Source organism: Gadus macrocephalus, chromosome 15 (assembly GCF_031168955.1).
Source record: "Gadus macrocephalus chromosome 15, ASM3116895v1".
Classification (NCBI taxonomy): domain Eukaryota; kingdom Metazoa; phylum Chordata; class Actinopteri; order Gadiformes; family Gadidae; genus Gadus; species Gadus macrocephalus.
In genome coordinates, this window is record NC_082396.1 from 22,575,105 (window position 1) to 22,585,337 (window position 10,233).

Below are 10,233 nucleotides of genomic sequence, written 5' to 3' on the forward strand. Positions count from 1 at the left end.
ATCTGCTCCTGTTATTATTACACTAGTGTGCAGGGGTCCTGGTCCATCTGTACTTCCTGAGCCGGAGAAGTAGCTCTCAAAACGTGCAAAGTATGTGTTAAGATCATCTTGAAGAGATGGAGACACTTCCTCAGTCACACTCCTTGTCCCTTGACAGTCTGTTATTGTTCTGAATCCGGTCCAAATGTGTCTTGAGTTGGAGCCATCAAAGTTGGACTCCATTCTGTCCTTGTATTGTCTCTTAGCACCGTTAATAGCTCTCCGGAGCGCATACCTGGACTTGCTGTACTCCTCCAAATCACCTGAGTTGTAGGCGGCAGTCCGTGCCGTAAGTTTCGCTCAAACTTCTCCATTAACCCAGGGCTTCTGATTGGGAAATGTCCGTACAATAATCCGCGGCACGACGTCATCAATGCATTTGCTGATGTAGCAAATCACTGAGTCTGTGTGTGTGTTTAAATGATCGTCCTTAAACACATCCCACTCTGTAGTGCTAAAACAGTCCCGTAATGCAGAGTCTGATTGGTCGGACAAATGCTGAATGGTCCCCGTCACCGGCCTGTCACGTTTGAGTCTCTGCCTATAGGAAGGCAGAAGCAGTACTGAGCTGTGGTCTGATTTGCCGAATGGGGGTCGTAGGAGTACCTTATATCCGTCGCGGAAGGGAGAGTAAACATGGTCGAGCGTGTTTCCCCCTCGCGTAGGAAAGCTGATATGCTGGCGGTATCTCGGCAGGACTTTCCTCAAGTTAGCTTTATTTAAATCACCAGCCACGATGAAAGCAGCCTCGGGCCATGAGGTCTCCGTCCTGTCGATGACTCGATACAGCTCGTCCAGCGCTTGGTTGGAGTCAGCGTCCGGTGGGATATACATCGCTGTGAGCACAACCGATGTAAACTCATAATAAGGCCGGCATCCGATCATGAGGTGCTCTAAGTTGGGAGAACAGTCCGATGAAAGTACCTCCACGTCTGAACACCACTTGTTATTAACCATGAAGCAGACACCTCCCCCCTTGCTCTACCCCGATGTTATTGTCCTGTCCTGGCGGCGAATGGAGAATCCATGTTGAACAATGGCGTAGTCTGGGGCCGAAGGGTCGAGCCAAGTCTCTGTGAAAACCATTACAAACATTACAGTTCTTATTGTCCCGTTGAAACGCCATCCTGCTCCGGAGTTCATCCAGCTTGTTGTCCAGTGACTGGACGTTCGCCAGTAGTGTACTGGGCAGAGGAGGCCAGTTCTTGCGTTTCCTCAGCCTGACCAGGGGCCGTATTCACAAAGGATTTTAGGGCTAAAAGTAGGTCCTAACTGGCGAATTTCGGAGTAACTCCTAAAAATAATGGGCGTGTCACTCTTCAATTTAGGACTCCGAACTTTTTTCACCAAGAGCAATTCACAAAGTATTTTAGGCCTAAAAGTAGCACCTAAGTCTAGGAGAGCTTAAAAGTCCTCAAGAGGACTCCTAACTCAGTAAGACCTATTCACAAAGAATCGTAAATGCCTGCGAGACGAAATGTTAGGGTATTAAACTTGTTGTGGAGTTAATCGCAATGCAATAACATCCCAGACTAACCTGAATAATCCGATTAGTCCCGAAATAAAATGTTTGGCCATACTACGTTATTTAGCAACAGGTGCAATGCAACTTTGCAATGCCGACGATTTAAAAATATCGCAACCATCAGTCAGCCGTAGGGATGGGAATCGAGAACCGGTTCTTGTTCAGAACCGGTTCCGAGTCAACCGATTCCTTGGAATCGTTAGCAAGCCTGCTTAACGATTCCGCTTATCGGTTCCGGTCGCGGCAAATGCGTCGTGACGTCACACACACGCTGCTTTGATTTGGTTCAGAACGCAGCAAACATGTCGCCGCCGAGGAATAATCGCATTGTGCGTTCAAACCAAACGCGACAAGATCCCATACAAAGTGAACGTAGAGACGCGTATAAGGGCGAGTTTGTCGCGGGAGAAAACCGGCGACAAGTTTTTGTCGTGATGACAGCCAATCAGCGTTCAACAGCGTGATAACTGAGTGACATGTGTAACGTAACAGCCAATCAGCGTTCAGCCATCAAACTCAGTGCAGTGCAGTCCGGGTGAACCGCGGAATGGAGGAGAAAGTGATTGTTGCAGTTTGCGACTCCCGGATCTCTATATATAATAGTATATAATATATTATATACTATATTATAATTGTATATATAATATCACGGCCAACAGCTCTGTCGCCTCCGGATGGCCGTAGCGTGGGGAGCTCTCATAGGGATTGGGCTTCTCGGGGTTTGTTTACCGGCATTGCTATGGTTTCCGGTCTTGTGTGTTCCAACGGTTTATTAGGTAGGCCCATCTAATAAATCTCTGTCTAATCAATGCTTCATTTTGTTTATGTCAGTTTAATTTTGTTACAAGTTGAATGCAAATGAGCACTGTTAGAATTCCAAAAGGCACAAGCTCTTACTTGGCTGTTTTCAGTCTGTGTTTTTAGTTGTATGGCACATAATGATGGCATTTGGGCTTAAAAAGCGATATATTTTTTCGTCTAGACCAATTAATTTGAAAATGTACAATTTCCTAATACTAGAAGCACTTCTGATCAGATATTAAAGAGATGTAATGCAAACAAACACATTTATACTTATTTTCTCACCCAATGAGAATCGATAAGAGAATCGATAAGGAATCGGATCGATAAGCAGAATCGGAATCGTGAAATTCTTATCAATTCCCATCCCTAGTCAGCCGTGCCATAAACTTTCCTTTGGACATTCAACAATTACACAGGATCAAAGCCAACTTCATGGCAATTGCAGGTATGCCCGGTGTGGTCGGTGCTATTGACGGGACGCACATAAAAATAATTGCGCCATCAAAAGACGAGGACGTGTTCTTCAATAGGAAGAAAGTGCATTCCATCAACACGCAGGTTGTTTTTGATGCAAATTTTAACATAGCCTGGATGTTGTTGCATGTTGTTGCAAAGTGGCCTGGATCTTCAGCTACCCATAATTCGCGCATTTTAATGGAGAGCGGTCTGAGGCAGCTTTTTGAGATGTACCAGTTGGGTGTCACTTGCTGGGAGACAGTGACTATCCATGCAAGACGTGGCTCTAGACACCCTACCTCGATCCACAACCGGGAGCACAGTTAAAGTATAACATGTAAGTGATTACGCATATTACGCTTAGTCCTACGTGTAAAACACATCATATTGGCTCTTTGACGCCTTTTATTTGTTGAATCCATATTTATTATTGTTTACTGATTTCTTCCATATATGCTAGAGCACGCAAACATACACGAAATGTTGTGGAGAGAGGAATTGGGCAGATGAAACGTCGGTTCATGTCCTCCACGGCGAAATACGCCTCACCCCAGAGAGGGCAAGCACAGTCATTACTGTATGTGCCATTCTACACAACCTCTGCAAGCGGAGGAACATTCCACAGCCAGACGATGATGATGATGATGATGATGGCGATCAACATGACAATGAATTTGGCCGGCATTTAGGGATCACTTTGAAAACACATTTTAGGTAAACACCTTGGCACAAATCAGTCAACACTTGTGTAGTTCATAACATACATTTTCTTTTAAATTTTACGTATTTTTATTGTTTGCTTTCTCTCTCTCTTGAACATGCAGGCTACAACGTCATTATCGTGGTCTGCACAAAATTGTCATTGTTTTTTCTGCTAACTGCACTATAACTACTTAATAGGAATTCATTTCTAGCCTAGGCTATTTCCTTGTTTTTCTGTGATTCAGTGGGCTCGTCTGAACCACCAATCACCGAACTGACTGCTTCTAAACTCGTGCATGAGAATTGACGTAATCCATAGCAACGGCGCGTCACTCTTAGTTCACTCTTTGTGATTTATCCTTAGTAAGAGTAGGTCTCAGCGGCTTTGTGAATAACTTTTAAGAAAAAGCTCCTACGTAAAATGTTTTAGCGCGAGTTAGGAGCACTCCTAGCGGTAAGATAAAATGCTTTGTGAATACGGCCCCAGGACTCCAGCCCGGGACCCTCGCTTCCTCCGTCTCCTGAATTGTCCATCAGGTAGCAAAGCTAGATCGCCATTGTTTGAGGGTGGTGGTGAAAAAGTGTTATCCGTCGACGATTTGATGCGCAGAAGTTGTTCTCTATCATATCGTATGATAGGGCTCGCTTTGGCCGTTCACCTGTTACCAAAAGTAAGGCGTGAATATAAAAATAAACTAGTAAAATAAAGTAACACAAGAAAAAGTTGAGGAGGAGCTTGAGACACGGCCGCCCTCTGCGGTGCCATGATATCCAAGAGGACTCAGGGTCAGCCCAGTGAGTCTATGTAACGGATCTAGGCACAACCCAATTGCAGACACAGAAAACAAGGTAAGTGAAAGCAACTAGAAAATGAGTGCTGGAGTGTAAAGTCAGGTTGAAAATATGGTTTAGTAAAGCCACATAGGAAGTAAAGCAATATTGAATGGCTCAAATCAAGTGAAAAGATCTGAACAGAGTTGAAAAGTCTAAATGGAGTTAACAATGTAATAATGCACACCATATAAAACACATAAAAATGGTTGGACACAAATAAAGTGAAGAGTTAAACAAATAGATAAAGTGATCAAGTTTGAAAACATTTGAGATAGAATATAGAATAGCTGAGCTGTTCTGATAAAGTTTGTGTGTGTGTGTGTGTGTGTGTGTGTGTGTGTGTGTGTGTGTGTGTGTGTGTGTGTGTGTGTGTGTGTGTGTGTGATAGTAACAACTTGGAAAAGTATGTTATTGACCAAACAACAATATGCTAACAAAATAATGAGGCTCATACCGTTGAACTCTGTTGAGATTCACATTGTTTATAGGTTAAATATTGACGTTGTTATGCTCCGCGATGTCCTCAATGGTTAGTTTTTGTAGAGCGTCATCTGAATTTCCCCACGCTCTAGCCTCAACGTCAATGAGACCAACTGAAAATATACGGAGCCGGCATGAAATGAAACTGTTAAACTGTTGATTCTGAAAATAGTATAAATGATATCGTGTGTGTTGATTTGTTAATTGTTTGAACAAAGGTCAATGGTTAAAACCATTTAACAAGTTTCAAAGTCTCAAGTGGTTGAAGTGTCAGAGAATGGGCGGACGGCTTTGCCTTCTTCCCATTGACTTCCATCATACACAATACGATTAAAATATCTTAAAAATCTAAAAATATAAGAATACAATTAATGGTAGCGTGGGATTCCAGGCTAATATGAACATTTTAAAAGTGGAATGAAGTCTCTTTGTGAATAATTGTTTTAGGAATAGGTCCCAACGTTTCTAATAAGAAAGAAAGAAAGAAAGAAAGAAAGAAAGAAAGAAAGAAAGAAAGAAAGAAAGAAAGAAAAAGAGCAATAGTTGAGCGCTGCTTACAGTACTCACCTAGAATGTTTGATTGTAACCAGAGGGCTGGGCGATAAAACGATAACGATATGTATCGCGATAGATACGTAATCAATATCAATAGAAAATGTGTTCGTTAGAACGTTTAGATATTATTTTTTATTATTTTTATTCCTCGTTATAAGAAACCGGAGCAAAAAGTCTACGTCTAGCTCCGCGTTGAACCAGAGGTTGCGAAGCAACGTTGGTTGAACTATTCAAGATGGCTGCGCCCAGTGTGACTTGAAGCATGAACTGTTTTCATAGTGCTTGGAGTGGACCGCTTTGGTGGTCCAAGCAGTCATCACTCGTATTACTGCAATACCTTACTGCGTCCGTATCTCTACCTATGGCCTATAGCCTACCTATTTTGGATCGCCTGGTACTCCGCCAATGCTACCGCGACAACAGCTTCGACCGAGCGAAATAATAAGCTTGAAGTGTGGGCATGGCGTCAGATCCGAGATCCGAGTCGGTTCGCAACGCACCAGCAACGTATCTGACATGCTAATAGCCAATCATGTAACAGTATCAAGTTTGGTTGCGCCATCTCATTGTCTCGTGTTCACAGAAACAGCGTGCTGTGGGATGTGAAAGATGAGTACCGCAACGAGCGAGGAAATAGTCGATAAAAATGGAAATGTCAGCTCACCAGTATGGCAGTTCTTTTGGATTTTACAAGTCAGACCGTAGTCAGACTAATGTTGTCTGTAAATTATGCCAATTAAGACCATAGTCCCCGGCAAGACTGGGAGTACAACAAAGGTATTTTTACCACCGTAGCCGCTCTCACCCTTTGGAGCACAGCCGTATCAAAAAAACGGCCAACAACATCTGCAAATGCAACGCCGCAAAAGCAGCAGCAGACCACCATGGAGAGGTACTCGGCATCAGTGCCTTATGACAAAACATCCAAACGCTACAAAGACATAACCCAGGCAGTGGCATATCACATAGATATGGATAAGGATATGCTTCCGCTCTACCGGTGAGAAGCCCGGTGTTTCAGTTCAACTCGTGTTCGGCTGGTCGTGTTAACTGGTGACCAGCCGAATGCGTCGCACGTTGACGTGGCTACGCCAGCTGTTGGAAATCGGGAGACCAGACACGTAGTTGTCCTTGCGAATGCCTCTTTGATTTGTTTTTCAATAAAATGAATAGTTTAGATGTTACAGATGTAAAGGTTAAGTCTACCTCAGTTTTACTTGAATTTCTTCTATGTTTACTAAACACTGCATATATTTAAAAAAAGAAATGTTATTCACCAGAGGGTGAACTTTTTTGCACTGAACTTGCAGTAAAAAATATATAGTAGATAGTTCTTCTCGGGTCTCAGGTTTCTATATGTTTACATTTTACACTTTGCACATGTTTTTGTGACACTTAATTTTTGTTAAGCACTTTATTATTGATAATTGTTAAGTTTTCATCGGGATGGTATTTATTTGAGTGTTTTCCATGGCTGTGTTGTTGACATTCATTTCCATTGTCTGCCTACAACCAAAAAACGATGTAGATTTTCGGGAAAATCTTTCTCTCATCTGGGCGCTTTCAGCATTCTCTGTCAACGCTCGGTTTCGTCCTTCTCCGCCCCCTCGCCCCCCTCCTGCCAACCCAACTCCGTTGTGATTGGTTACCTTCCTTGAAGCGCGCGCGCAGGCAGATTTGGCATATGGGGGCACGGCAGGAGTGCCTCTACGTAGATGATTTCCCGGAAATGTGAACAAGTGAATCGCAAACGTTGTCCCGAGTGTTTAGCGCTCTGCACAGCCACCCCAGACTGTCAGCAGGGAATACGTCGAAATGCATGTACGTCATTATTTGAAACTTTGGTATGGTTAAACATGACTATCAATAATTATAACAACGTTTATAGGTCATAAAAGTCGAAAAAGCATAATAGTTAAGATAAAAAAAAAGAAAAGAAAAAAAGTACATTTTTCTCCTGGTCCTTATTTTAAATAGGTCATACAAATTATCGATAATTATCGATATCGACCGATATGAAACACTTATATCGTGATACAGTTTTCAGCCATATCGCCCAGCCCTAAACCAGACAGGGATAACGTATGGCGATGCACTGGTGCTAGGGCTAGGGGAACTGCAAGTGATCCAGGTGGGGGTGTGGGAAAATAGGTATAAAGAGAACAGGGGTTATGAGAACAAGTATTAGGAGAACGGGGATTAGGAGAATGGGGATAATAATTGAGTTACAGGCAGGCAGACAAGTAACAAAGGCAGTGGCTGGCAAAAGTGACTGACGTATGAGCTAACAGTACAAACGCTTTTGTGGGGCGGATTGTGGGCAGGGTCCTTTAGCATGGCGAAGATGATTGCAGATGATGACCAGGTGGGCAGAGAAGCAGGGGAGAGAAATGCATGGACGGACACGCACAAACAATCTAGAAAAAACATCGCTGTGTTTTTGTCTGTGTGTGTGTGTATGTGCATGCTGTGTGTTTGTGTATTACATATCCCCTGAACAAGTCAATATCAAACCAGCAATTACGTTATTCACTAGAAAGAAGGGACTATTTCCTTAAGATCATTAATTGGAACTGGCATTCAATTTCACACTTGTAGTTTTGTTCAGGTAAATAAAGCTGCCATATGGGAATAACTAAAGCTCCACATCCAGTGGGGTATACCACGAAGCTCGCTGAACATACCCAGGCTTTCTTGGGAAAACCTTGCTCGACAGAGCCGCAACTCGCAATCAGAGTTAAATGGTACCACGAAGCTCACTTTAGATTCAATTAGTTGACCCAGGTTTTCCGCTTTAGGTTCAGTGCGCGTTCACGTGAAAGGGGCGTTTTTTGCGTCATTTTTCTCACCTTTACGATAGATCAAGCAGTCTATATGCGTATAAGTGAAAAGATTCTGCATATTGTCTGTAAAATAACTATGCCAAATGCAGAATTGTTCGCCATTAATCCAAATAGAATGACGATGATTTAAAAATGCATAAGCAACGTCCATCCTGCCTTATTCTATCATTTAGGGAATTCACTTTAAATACACCCTATTTAAGAAATATATTGCATGTTTTCGACCGCTGAGAGGTAGCGTTTGTCGCGTAGTGGATTAGTATAAGACCCGAACGCCAGCGACCGGGGTTCAAATTCGCCGGTCTATCATCATGCATTTTACCCCCATAGATGTGGTGCCAGCACGGCCTTGAAAATATGGGTTCAAGTTCGAAATAAGCACAAAAATATAATTCCATATGCTTTAGCGCAGTGGTTTTCAAACTGTGGGGCGCGCCCCCCCTGGGGGGCGCCAGAGTTCTTCAGGGGGGGCGCGACGTGAGAAAAAAATAAACCCGAAGAAAACCCTGAAATGATTCAAATCATCAGTCGTACTTCAACTGTAGAAGTAACATAACTAAATCAATTTTCAACCGTTTATCTTCGTGCAAACCATTTAACAAATCTACACACTTGTATCTTCAATAATATCTAAACAGAATTTCGATATAATTTAACATGTCTTCAGAATCACAGTTTTAGTTTCATACCGCTTCGTTTTCAGCTGTTTTCATTGAAGACGTCAGCCCATTCTGATACACCTACTTCTAGACATCGTAACTCATTCATTTTTCAACCGTTTACCATCGTTCAAACCATTAAACAAATCTACACACTTGTAACCCTTCAATACTATCTAAACGGAATTTTAATAGCATTTATACTTTTTTCAGAATCACAGTTTTAGTTTCAAACCGGCGTCGTTTTCAGTTGCTTATAATAATTTAGGTCACCATAGCAACGCCGGTAAACAAACCCCACCGAATAGTCGAATCTCTGGACTGAAAAGGCAGATCTGATTAGACTCAGAAAATTCAGAGTCGGGGACCCTGAATGAATCTGTAAACTGGCAGTTTACACAGATTAAGATGTTCAAATGTATTTAAAAAAGGTTAAGCTAAAACATGCTTAGATAAAGTTGTTAAATTGTGTTGTTTAAAAACGCAAAAAGATGTAATGTTTCAGAAATATGTTTGAAATGTGTAAAATAATTAAAATAGCTTTCAAAACACAGGTATTTAGAAAAAAAAATTGGGGGGGGGGGGGCTCAGCTGAATTTTTTTCTCTGAGGGGGGGCTCACTCTCTCACACTTTGAAAACCCCTGCTTTAGCGAATAAGTATTCCATATGCATGAGAATTAGGACTTTTTAAGCTTCAAATAAATTCGCGTCACTTGGGAGTCGAACCCCCCGCGCAGAAATTCAAGACTGACGCGCTACCTCCACTCTAGCACTCTGTCGAGGAGACACAATGCGCAACAGTAATCATTGTCTACATAAGGTTCAAAAGGACGATCAAATAACGAACTTCCTCTGATGAGAATCTGTATCTCTCATGAAGAACCCCAATTTCGTTGTTTGTACAATGACAATAAAGTCTGAAATCTGAATATCGTCAGACAATGCCAAGGGATCGGTTCTGTCCCGTAAAACCCTCTGTCTCCGGAGAGACGCCTGTACGAGAAGTACGCCGGGTCCACGGGAACACCCACAAATGGTGACGCCATTGTCAGAGTAGGGGCTAGGAAGCTGCGCACGCCGATTTAAGTAGCCGATCTCCGGCTAGACGAAGCCGAAAAACTGCTCCCGACCAGGTTTGGTTGCGAGCATAAGTCACCATGGTGATACAGCGACGCTAAAAGAGATCGACTTTCGTGGTACAACTAACCCAGGCTTGGAGCTCAACATACCTCGCTAACCCTCTAAGCGAGCTTCGTGGTACAGGGCACAGGGCGGCAATCTCATGAACCACAATGTGGGGATTAGAAGTGGACATTTTGGCGTTTTGGGAACATT